Source organism: Malaya genurostris, chromosome 2 (assembly GCF_030247185.1).
Source record: "Malaya genurostris strain Urasoe2022 chromosome 2, Malgen_1.1, whole genome shotgun sequence".
Taxonomy (NCBI): domain Eukaryota; kingdom Metazoa; phylum Arthropoda; class Insecta; order Diptera; family Culicidae; genus Malaya; species Malaya genurostris.
This window is the reverse complement of record NC_080571.1, coordinates 209,285,383-209,304,247: the sequence shown is the minus strand read 5'-3', so window position 1 is coordinate 209,304,247 and position 18,865 is coordinate 209,285,383. Positions and strand designations below refer to the sequence as shown.

The window sequence follows — 18,865 nt, the reverse complement described above, 5'->3', positions numbered from 1 at the left end:
TATTGCGTAGATCCACATGAAAATGTGATTTCAAAAATTCCATTTCAAAATTCCTCTTGTTTTTATTAAAGTTGGTGATGGTGACTTTTTTGTTGAGATTTTAAATATGTTCGGGGTTAGGATATAAAGGGTGATTTTTCAAGAGGGATAGGATTTGGTTTAAAAAAAACACAAAAAAATTAAGTAAATCGATGAAATCTATGTTGGAATCGATAGAACGATCAATATAATTTAATTTTTTTTTCCATAAATATAATATAATTTAATGTTTGAAGATGATTTTTTGCAAATGTTGGCCAGATGCGGCAATTTTGCTTGTTGTCGTATCCATTCAACCAGAAATGAGCTTCGTCGCGGAACAAAGTTTTTTGATACAAAAGTGGATCTTCTTCCAACTTTGCCAGCGTCCATTCATGAGTAAATTATAGAACAAACGACGATTCACGATAAATTATAGATCAAACTGAACAAGTTTTACAATGACAGAAGACACGATTCACGCGGGATCTGTCAAAAACAGTGTTTCCAAAAAGATTTATCCTTTATTATGTTTACTCAATCCTGATATTTTTTGGTAATTATGAACTAAAGTGAACTGAGCTGTCCAGATTTCCGAGCAAAAAATAACATCAGCTTTATAGTTATAAAATACCATAATGCTAGCTCGATAATAGCACTAAATAAATTCTTTTTTGTATTTACATTTCAAATATATAGCTCAAATACAATGTTAGGGTGATAATACGATCTGTATCTGTACGTCATATTAGAGTAGATTTGCGGAAAAGTAAGCCGCATAAACAATGGTCAGATTTTGTGCATCTACAGCTTATCCAATTTTGAACAGATTTCCGATTATATAACAATTTGTTGCTTGTGAATATTTCATATTTTGTGAAGAAGTTTCTCTTGAGTGTGAACACACGCATTGAATACAATCGCCAGTTTGCCTTAAAAATTATATTATTGAATAAAAAATTAAAAAAATAAATAAATCTGCGATACAAACTAATATCATTCGTTCGGTCCTTGTAGCCATTTGTAATCTACACACTTATTTTCGAATTTTCAGTCCAGTAATGTTTTTACGGAAAAATTCATCACTGTAATCGAATTACCGATTTATCCACTATGCTTACGTAAATTGACGTATTACGCTTAACATTTTACCGAAATTCGGCTGTCTAAAATACATACCTATACCGAAAACTTGGTAATTTTGTACCGAACAGTTTTCACTTTGAAATAATTCGGTAGATTTGAAAGAAATAGTTCTGAACGATCAGCAGTTCATCAGTTTTTAACGTGTGCGGTAAATATTAACGAATCCAATTGTCAGCACGCCATATTGACTTTTAGTTGAATTTGATCAAATTGAGTAAAATGGAATCAAATTTCAAACAAAATTCAATGTCTAGATGCTTCGTCATGTGTTATTCGTGTTATGCGATTATCTTCGAGTTAATTATGGATTGTAAGTGTAAGTTGAGCACAATGATGATTAAAGTGATTATAATTATGGTGCTTTTCCGCAGGCGCCCTTCTTCGTTCTAAAAAAATATTGTAGCACGGGCTCTAGTTTCTAAATATCCGACTATTGCATCAGCGACAGGTGATGCTTCTCAAGCACTTTGGTTCCATGCAAATACAAGCCACCCTGCAGATAAAATGTTTCATTTGTTCATAATAAATACAATATTTGGAATCGGAACGCTAACTACAACTGGGAAATGTTTTCGACGGAGTTTGTAATTGGTATAAAAATAACATTTATTTTCAATTAAATAGTAAAATGCATTCGAAGTTCAATTATTTTGTTTTTGGTTTTCTGATATTTCAAACATTAAACTAAATTAAATTCAAAATTTATTTCATATTGTACAGATCACGAATTACTGATCAGTATGAATGAAAATGACAGCTCGAACAAACTTCAGCTTCACTGAACGTTCATCAATAAATAAATTACTGAACTGATTGCGGGACGTTCAGCTGTGTAAAAGTCGGTAAAAATATTGCTGAGTTCGGTAAAGGAAATTAAGTGTGTAAACACTAAGATTTAATTCCTTTGTTCGGTAATATTTGTGACGAGAAATTTCGGTAATCTATAGAAATGACCGATATTTCGGTACATGAGTTTCATTTTACAATAATTAGGCAAATGTTTACCGAATGATCAGTTTTACGTAAATTTTCATTACAGAATTTTTTTATTTTGTTTCAATTATAGAGGCTTTAACATCTTAGGTCATTCGCCTCTTCGGACCAGAAAATCTTCCTGACCCTATGTGCGGGGTTGGGAATCGAACTCAGGCGGGTTGCGTGAAAGGCATCGACTATCCCATCACGCTATACCCGTCCCCCGTGCCAGAATTTTGTAAATAGATATACAATTCATACGGTAAATCTGAATACTCATCGAGTATGGTAGAAACCATACTATCCGTATGGTAAATTTATCACCCAATAACCGAACCTCTGCGAAAACTGATTGTCGTGAAACTAACTGTAAAACAGTTATTAAAATTTTCAGTAAGTGTATTTTTATGAACCAAACGAAAAAAATCTTGAAGAGTTCATCTAATGGATTGAGGTACAGGTGCCAAAGTTTTTAAAACATTGGAACCATTAAAAGCTCTTTGTATACTTATAGGCAGAAAATAATTTTGTATCACTTGTCCACTTGCTGCCTACATAAATCGTTCGAGGGTAATTTCTGGTAGACTCGACGGATTGCGCACTGTTTTGGAAGGCGCTCATAATTCCGGTCAGCCGGAACATTTGACCCATTTTTACGTGGAATAAAACCATAGCCACAACAGGTTGGAATTTTCTTCATTCGTTTTTGTGAATTTGTGTTGTTTTCTCAAATCCGAAAATCCAGAATGTTAACCAAAGGAAAACAAACAAACAAAAAATAATCGAACAATCCGTTAGATCAATTTGGTTTACAGTTTACGGTAGTTGTTTGACAGTTCAGCAATTACCGAACGGTAATCAACTTAATTACCGAACGTTCAGTTGTTGAAAATTCGGTAAAAAATCACCGAATTCTGAAAAATTTTCTGAGTGTGTACTTTTTAGCGTTTTCTACGTTTTCTAAATCGATTTTGATTACTTCCAACAATGCGGAAGAAAGTTTAACTAATGAAACGGATTATGGAAAGAATTGGGGTAAAACGGGATAATTTGGATTGCTGCAGTTTTCTATGTAATATGGATACATTTTGGTAGGTCGTATTTGACCTGCTTCAGGAATGTAGATCATAACTCAACTTGAAACTAAGCCTTAAAAAAAATTGTAGTGAAACGGTATATTTTTTTTCGATTAAAGAGAGTTTAACCATAAGTCATTTCTGGGAATCAGTTGGGAATCAAACCGTTTTGGATCTCCAAATAGGAGGGGGTCATTTCGCCGAATAGGTCATTTCGCCGAAAGGGTCATTTCTCCGAAAGGGTAATTTCGCTGAAAGGGTAATTTCGAATAGATCATATTATTATAATTTGTGTTATTATGGCTCATAACATTTGCTCGGTCTACTCAAGGCTAGGTTACTTTGCTTTAGTTAGCTCCGAACGAGCGGTAGCGAGGTCGGATAGCCCACGAACCAAAACAATGTGGCGAAGCCGCATTAGATTTTTTTTTCATTTTCACTTAGTAAACGTAAAATACCACATACATTTGCTTGGTAGATACACTGCAATTACTTTGATGCTTAGTAACTAACAAATTTTCTTGGGAACTCTGTTCTGAAGTTCATGAATCAATATTTATTCAAGAAGTACAACTGCCAAGTAGTTTTGTCAACAAAACGGAAGTTAACGCTATCATCTTTTAGTTGACTTTATTTTAAATCAATTCCAATTATGATATGAGGACAATTGCAAGATTCGGCGAAATGGCATTCGGCGAAGTAGCCCATTCGGCGTATTTTCGTATAATTTAATTTTTAGGTTTTTCGTAAATCTGAAAATAAAAACGCGTTCCACATCAAAACTTTTGAGAAACTAGTTAAGCAACTGCCACCGGAATCGGAATAATTGATGACAGATTATGGACTCAAAGCTTTTTAAACTACTTGGTTTTACGTTTCGTCTTAGACTCAGTTTTGAACCTCCGACCTGACGGTTCAACATAAACCGCTAGGCAGACGTAAAGATAATGCTATTTGCAAAAAAACCCCTTTACCTCTTAAAGTTTCTAAATTAGTTTGAGTGATGGTTAGATTTATCAAAATTTTGAATTTTGTGGAAAAGCAAGTGTCACCATAGAACAGATACAGTAATCGGTCACATGACTCTAGACCTCATTTTTTTTAACCACCGAGTAACCCTTCACCGACGACTACTCAATCGATCTAATCAATCAAATTTTGACATAGAACCCGAACAGATCCACGAACGCACGATGTGAACAAAGTGAACCTTATCAACCTTTGTTGTCGCTTGGTCGTGTCGCCTTCTCTGTCACCTTGTCAAAGCTGTCCTGGATCGATTGAACAGTAGTGCCGTCGGTCTCACCTTTGCTGATAAGGCTTTAAAATTTACGCGTTTCATTCCCAATCTTATCAGTGCTGTGTAGGTACCTACCTGCGGAACGGTTGATACCGCTCGAGCCTTCCGCCAATACTTGCGTTCTGGAACGAGGGAAACACACCACATCGGTTGTTTGGTTTGGGTCTCTTGAAAGATACACAGACTAACAGCAGTGGAGTGGTTCGTGCTTTTTTTCGTAAACGTCGAAAATACGTGATAAAAATAACGGCAATAACATGAAGCAATCGCGATAACACGTGAATCCACTACTGGTTTTATGACCCCTTCGCCAAGTGATATCCTTTGCCAGAACTGCTTTCCGGCGAGTCCCATTGGATAAATATAAGCACTGTTTGTTTTGCGAATGTGTTGTTGCAAACGAATAGCAATCAAATAAGGGATCATGAATTTTATTGCACCAACGAACAACGTGGCAATTGATTATTTTCCTGTTGTATCGAATATATTGTCAATATGTGGTATTAATTTCTTAGGTTTTTATTGAACTGCGAATGTCGGTTGATAAACAATTCTTTCAACATTCTCCCCCGTGACAGCGTAATCATTGCAAGTCAACTTATTTGAAATGTAATCAATAAAAACCATAATCAAGCGGACCGCTGCCGATATCGTAATTGATCGACCATATAATGAAAAGATATGAATATATTCCAGCACTTGGAGTGCAATGCTCGAAAGTGGTGTGGAAACCCTATATCATTGTCAACAGCTGACAATGATCGATAAGTTTATCACATTCATCTAGCATCGCTGACATCCGATATTCAGCAAGTCGAACGTGTTCCAATATTTGTTTTGCAGATACAGTCGGCAATAAATGAAAAGATGCTCTAGTCGGACTGTTTGACAGATGACTTAAATGTTTTGAGCATCAAGCACAGTTTGGAATGGATATTCAGGAATAGTAGGTTTCCGAAACAAAACATTGAAAAAAATACAAACCTTACAAGTTAAAATTTGCTCTCAATACTGGGAGAGTGCGATTAAGCTGTTGATTACACAGAAGAGAGAAGTAAGAATCACGGAATAGAAACAGATTTTCTCGAATATTGTTGAAATACAATTGCACTATACAACTTCCAGTGTTCCCAGAGGAAAGTTGCAGTTAAACGAAGTTGAAAATAATTAAACAAATAAACAAATCGAGCTCCTTGAAGAACAATACAATTGTTTCCACATTTCTACACCACTTTTACTATACCACGATTTCTCCTTAGCCTAAAAAACTAAGGCAAAGTTTTGGACATACATTTCTTTTGCGTAACTTTTTTTTCAACAGACTTCGCAGCCGATTTTTAGTGTTTAGAATCACGCGAATCATGCGGCATTATTCCGGATTACAATTACAGATGATACTGCAAAGTGAATTAATGTTTGCATTTTGACCACTGGAAGGTATTTTAAGCTCCGTCAAAATCGGTTAATTCTTTCCGCATAAAATCATTTTTCGTTATCTCTTTCATATTGAGTACATTTTTGGCCAGTATCATGCATTATCGTCAAATTAAGATATGAGATATTCAATGTAAGATTTTTTCTCAAACAAATATGAATATTAGGAATGTTTAGAATTGGCTGTTAATTAATATTTATTATTATTTATTAATTTATTTAAAATTTATTTGAAACGTCGTATCCAAACATCTCATAATATCATTGTTAAAATCGAAATGAAAAAGGTTTACCAACTGGCCCCAAAACCTAATAAATATTATTTGTCTATTCCGACTGAATCCTTTGAGCTCATTCGTTGAAATGAGAGGCAACATTTTATCGGCCTTTCCAGTGGAATTGAAGAAATACAATAGCATTAGCCTGAATTATATAATACTTCAATATCACAGCTCTTTATAGTTTTCCGGGTTTTAAAGATGAAAAAAATGTTTAGGAATTGAGTTTTATTGATTAATTTAAACTACTAGCTAGTAAAAAATATTCAAAACTGCTTAAAGTTAGATTAAAACAAAAACATCATATTACCGAGATAATGAGCTCTCACATTTTACAAACGAATCATAAGCGACATACTTTTTTACGAGAATAGCACCCCCGAGTCCACATCGAAACTTTTTCACAAAGTGTATTTTTGAGAGGTTTTTCAATAAGGATTACTCTATTCTCTGAAAGTTGTTTTGACAGTGTAAAATGACGTCTCTACTCAGTATTGTTTGGCAAATCATCATGAATAGTTTAACTATAAAACAACGCTTTCAAATCATGGACATTTATTTTCAAAATCAGTGTTCAATTAAAACTGTTTACAGAGCACTTCATGATTTTATGGTGCACATAATCGTCCGTCTAAGACCACCATACCCAAGTAGCACATGTAATTTGTTCATAAAAAATAAAAATAAAACAGATGCTGCATAATGGTCGCATGACAAACACGACGAAACAAGTCATATTATGATGGTGACACTGGAGTCAAAATAATGTTACGAATTGACATCTCATCATACTAAGTTACAATAAGTTACAACGTAACTTTTCGGTAATCTAACTCTTACGACGTGCTCGCATTGACTATTTTTAGTCGCATTGACTATTTTTAGTCGATGACAATGAAAAAGTGACACACTATAAGACAAAGTTAAGTAATGATTTCATATCGGTTACCGTATTCATTGTGATGCAACAAAGAAATACAATTACAGTGTCGGTTGACAGCTTCCGTACATTATCCCGGACAATAATATTAAATCCATAAGTAGAATAAGTAGAAAATTCCTTCAGTTGAAAAAAATTGGCTAAAGTTAAATCTGCGCTTATGCGCAATTTTTTTGCCGGTACATGTGCGAAGCAAACTTGTTTCGTTTTGAGAAGTACATTCGCACTACCAGAGAGAATAATTCTACACTTTGTCACGGCAGTGTATGCATGGAAAAACTTCTGCCAATGGCTAACATTATGACTAGGGAATGAAATATTCATAAAATTTGAAAAAAAGTGCAATTTTTAATTATTGCGATTGGTTAACTGTTTTAACTTTGATATATGAAAAACTAATATTAATCACTAAAAAGTTCTAACTGAACACATTTCGACTTTGTAGCTGTAAATTTCATATGACGAGAATAAAAATATGAATATTATTTTGTATGTCGATGTTCTGAAACCCAAAATATCGAAGGCGCGCACGTTTCCAATAAGTATAATGATCAACTTCACCATAAATATCTAATAGCACTTAGATTTTGAGTAGATATAGTGAGATTAAAGAATTCTATATTTTAGCTCTTATTATCGGATGCCAATTTTTGGTCGTAAATGTTGAAGTTGTTGTTTGGCAACCCTTGGTAAGTCGCACAAGCTCCGCCTCTTACGCTTTTCAGGTTACATAACAGTTATAATACATAAAACATCAACAAATTGTAACTTGACACAAACTAATATTTTCTGTTTTATTGTGACTGACGTGCGCGCTAAATCAAATCAAAAATTCTTTACTGAGAAGTTGTTTGGCAACCCTTGGTAAGTCGCACAAGCTCCGCCTCTTACGCTTTTCAGGTTACATAACAGTTATAATGCACGTTGCAAAGTCTTCAACTTGTTCCATGAATTTGTGTCATACAAGTTACTGTCATTGAAGTGTAATAACGTGTGATAGTTGGGTAAAGAAAGTAATTACCATTTTTCGGTCTACATTCAATTTTTTTGGATGCCAAACCATCGACAAGAATGAGAAGATTCCTTATTTCTTTAAAAATGAGGTAGGACGACGCGTTACCCTGAATGGAAATCGAAAAAAAATTCCGAGGTATAACTTCACTCTGCCGGATCTAAGCTTCTTGAGATTCCAGTTGGAGACGTACTATTTCGTGAAACAAAGTCATTTATCTCGAATGATCAACATGTGTTTTTCCCAAACAGAGCGACTATCACCAATCTGATAAAATTCTGTTCTCCTTGTATTAAAAATATGGAAACTGGATCACAAGTAGACACAATATGCACGGACCTCAAAGCTGCATTTGATCGTGTAGATCATACACTCTTACTAGCAAAACTTGAGCGTTTTGAAGTATCATCAAATTTCTCTGCATGGCTTAAATCATACCTCGTAGGCCGAGTTCTGTGTGTAAAGCTTTGAAATATTGAGTCATAAAACTTCATTAATATGACGGGTGTTCCTCAAGGAAGCAAACTCGGTCCATTACTATTTTTGCTATTTTTCAATGACTTTTCTTTCGTCATACCACCAGGATACAGACCGATGTATGCGGATGATTTGAAATTGTTTCATGTGGTGCGATCAACAGCAGACCTCTTAACTATAAGTGTGTCAAAATGCTCGGTGATTTCTTTTACACGTAAGAAAAGTCCAATACTTTAGAACTACAGAATCTCTGGTGAAACACTTGAAAGAGTATCAGTCTTCAAAGATCTCGGCGTGCATCTTAATTATCAAGTTTCCTTTAGACATCATTACGCTTATATAAAAGCTCAGGCAAATAGAAATGAAATAAATGAAATTATTTTCTTCGCGTTTCGCCTTCGGCTCGTCAGTGCTTAAAGCAGTTCAATGAATTTTTGTTTCCAAACTCATCAAGATATCGATGAGGAGAGTTGGCATCACTGGGAGTGCGATGCGGTGTCCTGGTGCTGCTCTCAAAAAAAGTATAATTTCAATGTGTTGTTTGACACGTATAGTTGAATATTTGATTGAAATAGTTATTTTTAGTGATAGTGCAGGTGTGAGTGTGTGTTTAGTAGTGTGAGTGCTATATATTGAATAATATTGATCCACGAAACTAAAGATGCTCAAGCGGCGGAAACTGAGAATTCACCGCCCCAAAATTTAACGATGTTAACCTGTTAACCTATCGAAGCGCCGTCTGCATGCCATTGTCGGTGTGGTCGGATTTCTATGGAAAAGTGTGAAAGTTTACAAGTCGATCGTGTCATTCAGACTGAAGGTCTAGGGTTGGTCTGCAGCGGATCCATTCGCGAGTGTTTTTATTTTATTCATTTAGGGGTCGTGTTTCATCTCGCGTTGCTGACAGCAGAGCGAGCAGGAGAAAAGGGATACTGGTGAGATCGTTCCTTGGATATGTTTTATATTTTTCTTACTTATTATATTTCTCCTGAGTATCGAGAATCAGGTTTTGTTGAGATCATATTGTTTACCAAAACATATTCGGATCTATTTCCTTCCCTACTAACAAATCTTCTATCACGTGATGCTCGTGGAGATACAGTGGTACCCGCGATCTCTAGAAACAACGAGTATCTCACTAACATTCCTTTCTTTCCCTCAGTAGCACAGCCTTTGGTCGTAGCGTCGTTATTGATCATTCAATAAAAAGTTAGGAGAGAGTGGGTATGTACAGTGAAAATGATTTGCTTCTCCCAAGCTTCATTTTCTTGGTTCATTGTACATTTCCTCTCATTCGGTCAATCACGAAGTGCAACTACGGGCGATCTACTTCAGCTCAACTCAGCTAAGCTCAAATCTATCAAGATATGGATGTGAACGAAATGTGTTTTTTGTGAATAATAGGCCATATATCCAAATCATGTTTAAATGTTGAATGTCAAGAAATTATCAATCAAATAAAAAAAATTTGGTTATTTCATAATTTGGCACGTGTTTTATTTAAATTTCAAATAAGCAAACTCTTGAAAAACACCCTTTACAAGTATAGGAGAAAGAAATGTTGAAATAATATAAACAATAAAATATGATACCGTGCGATGTCGTTGCTGAGCTTAAAACTGACTTCTCTCTAAGCTGACAGGGTCTGGTGAAAGTAATTGATTAATAAGAATTTCACGAAAAATATAATGAAAGTTACTGATTGTGTTTTCTTGTAGCAAATCTAACGCTATTTACTTGAGCCGAACTGATAATTGCTATTCTTGTTATTATTATATAAGGTGGGGTAAAGAAACTTCGATCTAACATTTAAACAAATTGAAATGACGCCCCACCGATCGGTAACGATAAGATGCATCTTTTGTTTTTAGTTTTGCACCCCCATATATGTTCTAACTGTTTTCACAGCGTAATGAACATTTTGAGCAAAGCACGAGCGCGGGGTAAAACAACCAAGACCGAAACGTCCAACAACATTCCTTTCTATCACAGGACTGAGACAGCCACGTACTCTGGAAAATTTGCAACAGTTAGTCAAAATAACCAACGCCAAAAGGTCACTTATGGAAACGGTGTCATGCCGGCGACTGACGAATTTGTGTATCTGCACAGAAAAAAATATGAATTTTACAGGTGACATAATTCTACATACGATACAATCCATAACTATTTATCTTTTCAAACGACGCAATACTTCATTTGAATTTAACAGACTCCGAATATAATTTGCACTCGGTTAGCAAGTGCCACTGTATGGGTTTATTTGTATAAATTATTAATCAAACAGATATGTGTTTCTGTGGTTTAGTCGATTAATTGACGCGCTTTGTGATCTTATGTGTTTCGGATCAAGCCGCGCTGTTGCTATTGATATTTTGATTTCAAGCCATATAATTTTCAAATCACACAATTTTACATATTCTTGAATATAAATTTGTGTGAAATACAACGATCCATTTATGTGAATCATATAAGATATAAAATCATAAGATTTTTTCGAACTGTGTGACCTCACCACTGAACTTCGACAATAATGTGGACGGAGAAATTCAGAAGCATATTCCAGAATTGAGATGTTCGTTTTCTGAGTTCAGGCTCAGTGAAAATGATACTTGATTCAAAGAACTTCACCGATTAAGGTTGATAAGAATATCCGGAAAACTTTGTGGGAGGCTTTAAAGAACTGAAATTATTAATCACTGTTTTTTGAGTGTGTACCTTTTTCTACTTACGAATTCGATAGGTGATTCCCGCGAAAAAAGTAGCAATTATCGTTCCTTTCTCTAACCAAACCGTTGATGTTACAGAGGTGGAAACACCGGAGGTCTCCCCGGTGTTTTTTTTAAGTAGCGCATGATTTATACATCTTCGATCGCTTTTCACATGCACATACCGTTGGCGTCTTTGTTCTCAAGCTTGCACTTCGAATTGAACAAGGGAATGCGGTGTGTGGTGAAGCGCAACTGAAGGCAAAAACAATGCCACTGCCATTGCATAAATAAATGCAAAAACAAAAGATTCTGATTTCGGCCCGATTGGAACGACAAAAATAAAACGAACATGGAAGCAGGTAAAAGACATCGGAATCGGTTGTACATAGGAACGGGACCAGTTTCCCGATTAAACAATGCCCTTCGCGATCATCTTGGCGATGCAAATAAGGTCTTCTTTTTTTTACCGAGATGCTGTTTTAGGATATGTGCGCAATGTGAAGTCCACAGTTTAATTGGAAGCATATATTGTTCCATTCCTACGAAACAACAAAAGGCCCCATAACTGTATGCACACACACACACACAGCAAGGCGCGTTGTTTCGGACGGCGGCAGATTGGCAAAGGTTGATCTCGAATTTCCGCTTCACACTTTCCGCTAGCTGAAATGATTGGCCGTTCCGACAGCCTCGATCGCCCCAGACTCTTACTCTTTCGTTCCCAGAAAAACTTGTAGTGGGACAGGATGCAGCGGTGTTCACTGTCATAAAAGTGTTGAGTAGAGGCAGTTCAGTAAAGTTTGCACCTTTCACATCACAGGAAAAGATGCAAGGCCATGCTGCGAAACAAATGACAGCAAAAATCCGTGTGAAATTTGACGGGCCTGCACTGTCTGGTAATCGGATATGTTACGCTCCATGAATTTTTATTGCTTTAATAAAAATTCGTTGAAAACTACATCCATTAGGGTGACGTGTGCGGAATATGAAATATGATATATCTTCTGTGGCTGATGTGGAAGCCTCGAATGTTGATATCTTCTAGACCAAAACCGTGTTCATATTCCGTCCGACCGACAACAGTTTGATGGATGCAGACACATTACATAAAATCAAAATCGTTCGGATATGGCTGCTCCTTATTAATTAGTATGTAAATTATCTTTCATAAAATACAGAAACCAGCGTTAGGCGATCGCTACCATGTTTCTGTGGCGCAATATTCTATTATTAGATATGTTGAGGCTTAGGAAATGAGTTGTTTTTATTCAATAAATCTAACATTTTACCAGTTTACCTTTTGATCATATCACAAAGTGGTCATAACTTTAGCTATTTCATTATCCTACTTACAATCAAACAGTTTCCACAATTGAAAATGTATGGATTCGATCGATTCAATTAAAACTGAATTTATTTCACAACCCGACTGAATGGAAATTCTATGTAATTTATTGAAATGCATGCACTACAACTCCATGCTCGGTTGAAATGAAACAAACGTGGGTAATGATAAACAGAGCAACAACAACAAAAAACGGAACACTGCAACACGAGAAACCGCAAATCTGTTTGCAATATCTGGCCATTGCATTTTAGTATGTGCTATTGGCTGGGGATCGATCCTCTCGAGCGTCGGGGCACTTCATTCTCAAGGTGGCTCCGTTGGTACCTCGATTCGGCAACATTAGCAGACTCTCGATGCTTTCACGTTCGGTCGGTGCATTTGGCCATAACAACACGGGGAAACACGCGGAAAACGAGAGACAGAGAGAAAAAAAAACACCGAACCTTTGTCAATGTGGTTCAACGAGCTGGTCGTGAAATCGGGTCGCGGAATGGATGCTGAAATATATGTTTGGCGAAAACAAACAAGGCAACGAAATGCATCAGAAATTACCACTGTATGTCGAGGAATGTGAAATGATCGTAAAATGAAATGAATAAGGAGTTGAAAATGTTTCCCGCCTATACAGGCTAAGTGCATTCAGCTGTTCCGACGTGCTGCAGCTGGGGTTTGGCCAAGATTTCAAGATCTGTGTACGATTTTTTTTTATTTCCAGACTGAGATATTGGAAAAATTTAATGATTTTTACTTATTTTAAATCAGCGCCAATAAAAACATATTGATGGCTTTAAATTATGTCCAATTGTACAGCACTCAAATTAGGAATCAGAAAAATTTGACTCAAGTGGCACATTCATCTGATTTTTTTTTGGGAATTTACGTAATATTTTGTTTTTTTCAAGAAGTATTTTTACAAAAATATGTAAGATAAAAAAAATCTAGCAACAAACCATGATCTAAAGAATTCGAACACTAAGCGTTGCGTGCCTCCAATTTTAAATAATTAAAGGTATCTGAATATAATATATGGTACAAAACCAATAAGATACAATACATCAATATATTGTTTTGAAACCATTCAATGAATTGTGATAAAACTTTCTCAATAAATTTTGTAGGTCTTCAGTCATTCCCGTAAATGAATAAACCATTTATTTTAATTTTATTTCATATTTGTGGTATTCTGAACAACACGTAAGATGTACACTTTATTGTTTTCTAAGAAAATATATTTTTGAAACAATTGAGAAATTTTAATGTTACAATACTTAACAATCCATATATTGCACATTAGGAAAAAAAAACCAGGAAACCCGCGAAGAAATCGGGAAGCATGGTAAAAGGCAACAAACAAAAGTGTTTCTTATGTAAAAAAATCCAAGAATGGTTTTTAATGGCCGCACGAATCGCCATCCTGCTCGTTTTACCCCAAATGGGCAGTTTTAGGGTTTTCTGTAGTATTTGTTCTGTAACTTGAAAAGAAATCGAGTGCGGTCTACTGAAATAGCTTGATTTTATGTAAAAATGTCTGGAGAATCGAATGGATCGAATGGCTATTTTACCCCATTTCCTCCATTTCATGAAATCTTATAAATCGTCCTTAAATCTAGGTAAAATAGTAATCAAAACAATTCGTGCAGCCAGTATAAGTTCTGGCATTCGATTCTACAGACTATTTTACATAAGATAAGCTAGATTTAGTAAAGTAGTAGTTCCAATAAGTTTCACCGAGATTTAAGGATGATTTACAATAAGATGGCGGGGACGGGTAATGCGTGATGGGTAAGTCGATGCCTTTCACGCAGCCCACCTTTGATCAAAGCAAACCCGTCAGAGTGAATGTGATGCGAAAACAGTACATCGCATTGAATCGCTTCGCTTCGGTCCGCGTTCCACGCTCACTCTGACATCAACCTAAAAATATTGGTGCAATATCCCTTCTGACATTTCAGGCGTAAACGAGTTACTACCGACTACTGGTCGCCACAAAATACGAACATTTAGGGGTTTTTAGGTTTGTAAAATAAGCACATATAGCATTATTTATTTTTTCACGTTCCGCCCTCGGCTCATCAGTGCTAAAAGCATTACAAATTTAACTGCCATATCTACCTATTTGAACTACTTTAAGCACTGATGAACGGAATGCGAAACGTAAGAAAATTTTATTGACATATGTGCTTGTTGCTCAAACAAAAATCCCCATTATGTCTAAGTAAAGACTTTCCTTTTGCGTTCATTTATTCGTTACGGCTCAAAATACTAGAAGCTAGAATACTAGAAGCTGCCAGTTTATATTATTTATACTTTATTTACCTACAATATTACATTGTGTGTGAATAGAATTAATGGAAACTGATTGACGGGGATCAGTCCACAACGGACCCACGGCGCTTAGTTTACAAATCACATCTTCGTGGTTCCTCTCCACTGTTTTTGTCGTAAAAGTAGCTGTGAATTGATGTGAATTTTATTTTCAATTTTAATTCAACTGATAACCTTATGTATTTGGATTTCTTGAACTCTCGTTACATCTAGGTGCATTTATTGTTTTTACGAAATTATCATATTTAATATTAAGAAAATAAACAAATTAGCAAAAATACTTTGAGAAATTCGTAATTACTCTATTAAAGCCAGCGCCCAGACTTCTTATAGAGCATGCGTTGGAATTCAAAGGAACGCGGAAGAAAACAACTTTTCTAAGCTTTCGGTATGGCTTTTCAATTCGAAAACACTCGGATTTAGCCGATTAAGTAATAAATCCTCTGAACCTCATAATCTCTGGCATTTGCTTTACTTTTCTGCTCATTTCCTGGCACCCGAAACAGATTTTTATCATCGTTCAAACACGAAAACATTGGAAACACGTACCCACTAATCTGGTGAACTCAGCCGCAACTGGCATGTCCAATGCGATAAGTTGCTGTCAGTTTAATGCGCCTTCTTACAGTACATAGACGGTATGCGTTCAACAAATGTAGGCTCATACGAGCCGGCAGAAACAAATCATCAGCCGGCACCTCATTAAATTTCCGAGCGCGTCTGGTGCATTTGAACTGCAGCGGACTTGCATTCAGCCGTTGTTTGCCATGTAGCAGCCGACAACCGACCGGTTACATTTAAATATTATACTTTTATGTCGTTTTACTGGTACCTTACCGCCTCGCCAGGAGGACACGACACGGGAACCGTGTTGTTTACCGGGCGGTGGCGGCGGCAGAAACAGCAGCAACTTAGGCGGTCTGTCGCTCTGATGATGTCCAAGACGAAAGGAGTTATACGATTAAACATGATTAAATGACGGCCCGGAGCTCGCATTGCGTACCTAAATAGGACTTACTAACTGGGAAAGCTAATCGGAATTCGGATCTGGCAAGTTGTTTACTTCGCTGAACCAACTGTACCGAATATTGACTCTGGGGCTGGGGCATACTTATCACCGTGATTTATGGAACTGGATATGTTTTATTACACCCCGGTTTACAAAGTAGTTTAAACACGCTTGACATGCTGTCAAGGCGGCTGGGCCGCTATTTGCCACCTAAGTAATTGGAGAGCAAGCAACAAACCAACTGCCGCATATAGACACGATGGCTGGCCCCGTCGATCGAATCTTGCGCATTGTGTGGAGTGTACGAATGTTTAATAGCGATTCACACCAAAAGTAATAGCCACCAGCAGATATCATCCAAAGTTATGTATCAAAATGCGAGGTTGGACATCTGTCAACAATATTGTATCATTGGATTTACGCATCTCTATTTATGTCTTTATTATTTTTATGAAACAATATTGTGTTGAATCCACTTTTTAAATAAAGAAAAATACGGAAATGGAATACCAACTCTTTACACGATTCAATCAGTGCCATCAAAGAGAGACGGATATCATCACAGCAACAAAAAAAAACCGACATGGTTCATTCAACATAGAGTGGACACCAGTGCACAGTGGTTCAAAAGCGCATTTTCACGCTCTTAATTGATAACTCATAGGATCGTGGTTTTTAAGGTACAGTATCTTCAGAAAAGTTGCTCAGAATGATAGACGCCATCTTTTGGCAAATTTTGTTTATATGATTAATCCCCCTAAAAGTGAGATAAAAATTTTATTTTAGCTCAGGGCCAACATAGGGGCTAAGTTACTTCGACAAAGTTATGCAGAAAGTTATTTCAAACAAGTTTGCTGAAGGTACTATTCCCGTAACTTGAGTGTAATTCAAGATATAATGTATTTTCTGAATAGGGTTTCCAAAAACCAGTTTTTGTAAGAAAACATATATATTTTCAATTTATATGAGTTTTTCATGTTATACAAAGTTTTTCATCTTTAAAAACTATACAACTTTCTCGAACATACTATGCTGCTATCATTTCAGTTTAATGAAATAGAGCCATTTTTCATGTTTTTTAAATAAAATTCTAACTTGTCTATTATCAAAAAGCGCAGGAAGGTGCAGATGAGACTACTTACATATTAAACTACTTCAAAAGAGCTTTCATACCGTGGTTGAATTACTCGTCTGCGATCGTCTGCAGGCGAGATATGTTCTTTTCAAATATCCTTGTCCTTGACATTTGCAATGATAAAGTTTATTGTATATCAGATCAGAGTTCAGTATATATTCGTTACCATGGAAACTCTCACAATAAAAGGTTTTTATGGACATCGAAGTCTACAAATAGAAAAGTTTAGTAATAACTACAGACGGTTTTTTGAAAGTAACTGTCCGACGTTTTTTAAAATTACGTTATGTCATTTTTTGATAAGTTTTTTTCTATAGAAAAGCTCTGCGGATAAATATCCTCTATTCATCAATTAAAGTGGAGATCGATAAACGCTTGCTATATTGTACTGTTCATAATGATTAAGAAGTTTCTTTTATACCGATGTCGAGGGTATTATACACACGAGCAATCCAGATCACTTACGAATCGGGATCCCACGAATTGATAATTAGTTTCATTGGATCCTTTGGTTACAAATATCCTTAAATGGCCAAAACAGTCGAAGAAGAATCTGTCGAACGATGCTAAGAGTCTTTTAGCTGGTTAAGAACATTGTCAGCTATCATAAAATAAATACAAATAACTAAAAAATGAGTTTTGATCATACTTTTCTCTACCAGAAAATGACATAACTTAGTTCGATTTAATGATGAGTTTTTTAAAAGTCGTGACAAAACAGTTACTAAACTATTCAATTTATAGACTTCCATGTGCACAAAAAAATAATATTTTGTGGCAAGTACCATAGTAATGAATATATACTGAAATCTGATCTGAAATACAATGAACCTTATCATTGCAAATGTCAAGGACAAGGATATTTGAAAAGAACATATCTCGCCTGCAGACGATCGCAGACGAGTAATTCAACCACGGTATGAAAGCTCTTTTGAAGTAGTTTAATATGAAGGTAGTCTCATCTGCACCTTCCTGCGCCTTTTGATAATAGACAAGTTAGAATTTTATGTAAAAAAATATGAAAAATTGCTCTATTTCATTAAACTGAAATGATAGCAGCATTGTATGTTCGAGAAAGTTGTATAGTTTTTAAAGATGAAAAACTTTGTATAACATGAAAAACTCATATAAATTGAAAATATATATGTTTTCTTACAAAAACTGGTTTTTGGAAACCCTATTCAGAAAATACATTATATCTTGAATTACACTCATGTTACGGGAATAGTACCTTCAGCAAACTTGTTTGAAATAACTTTCTGCACAACTTTGTCGAAGTAACTTAGCCCCTATGTTGGCCCTGAACTAAAACAAAATTTTTATCTCACTTTTAGGGGGATTAATCACATAAATAAAATTTGCCAAAAGATGGCGTCTATCATTCTGAGTAACTTTTCTGAAGATACTGTACCTCAAAAACCGCGATCCTATGAGTTATCAATTAAGAGCGTGAAATTGCGCTTCTGAACCACTGTGCAGTGCGAGAGTGAATTTCTCTCGATGACCCGTCTGAGCATCACGAGTTAGCATGTTGCTGTGGGAATTCGCTCTGAAGCAACAAACGGTCGCTTATTCTTGTTTTGCAACCTAGTAGGAGAATCATCAAGTCGCATCATCGATTCGATTTTCTGCGATAATTGTCAACTTGCGATTCTCTCTTGGTAAATTCCACACAGCACCG

At 35.9% G+C, this 18,865-nt stretch overlaps 1 protein-coding gene across 2 annotated transcripts in view; it reads right to left on the bottom strand.

The window, feature by feature from the left end:
• LOC131427336 (frizzled-4) overlaps nt 1-18,865 on the bottom strand; it is a 112,692-nt gene that overhangs the window by 18,665 nt on the left and 75,162 nt on the right. The window lies entirely within an intron of this gene.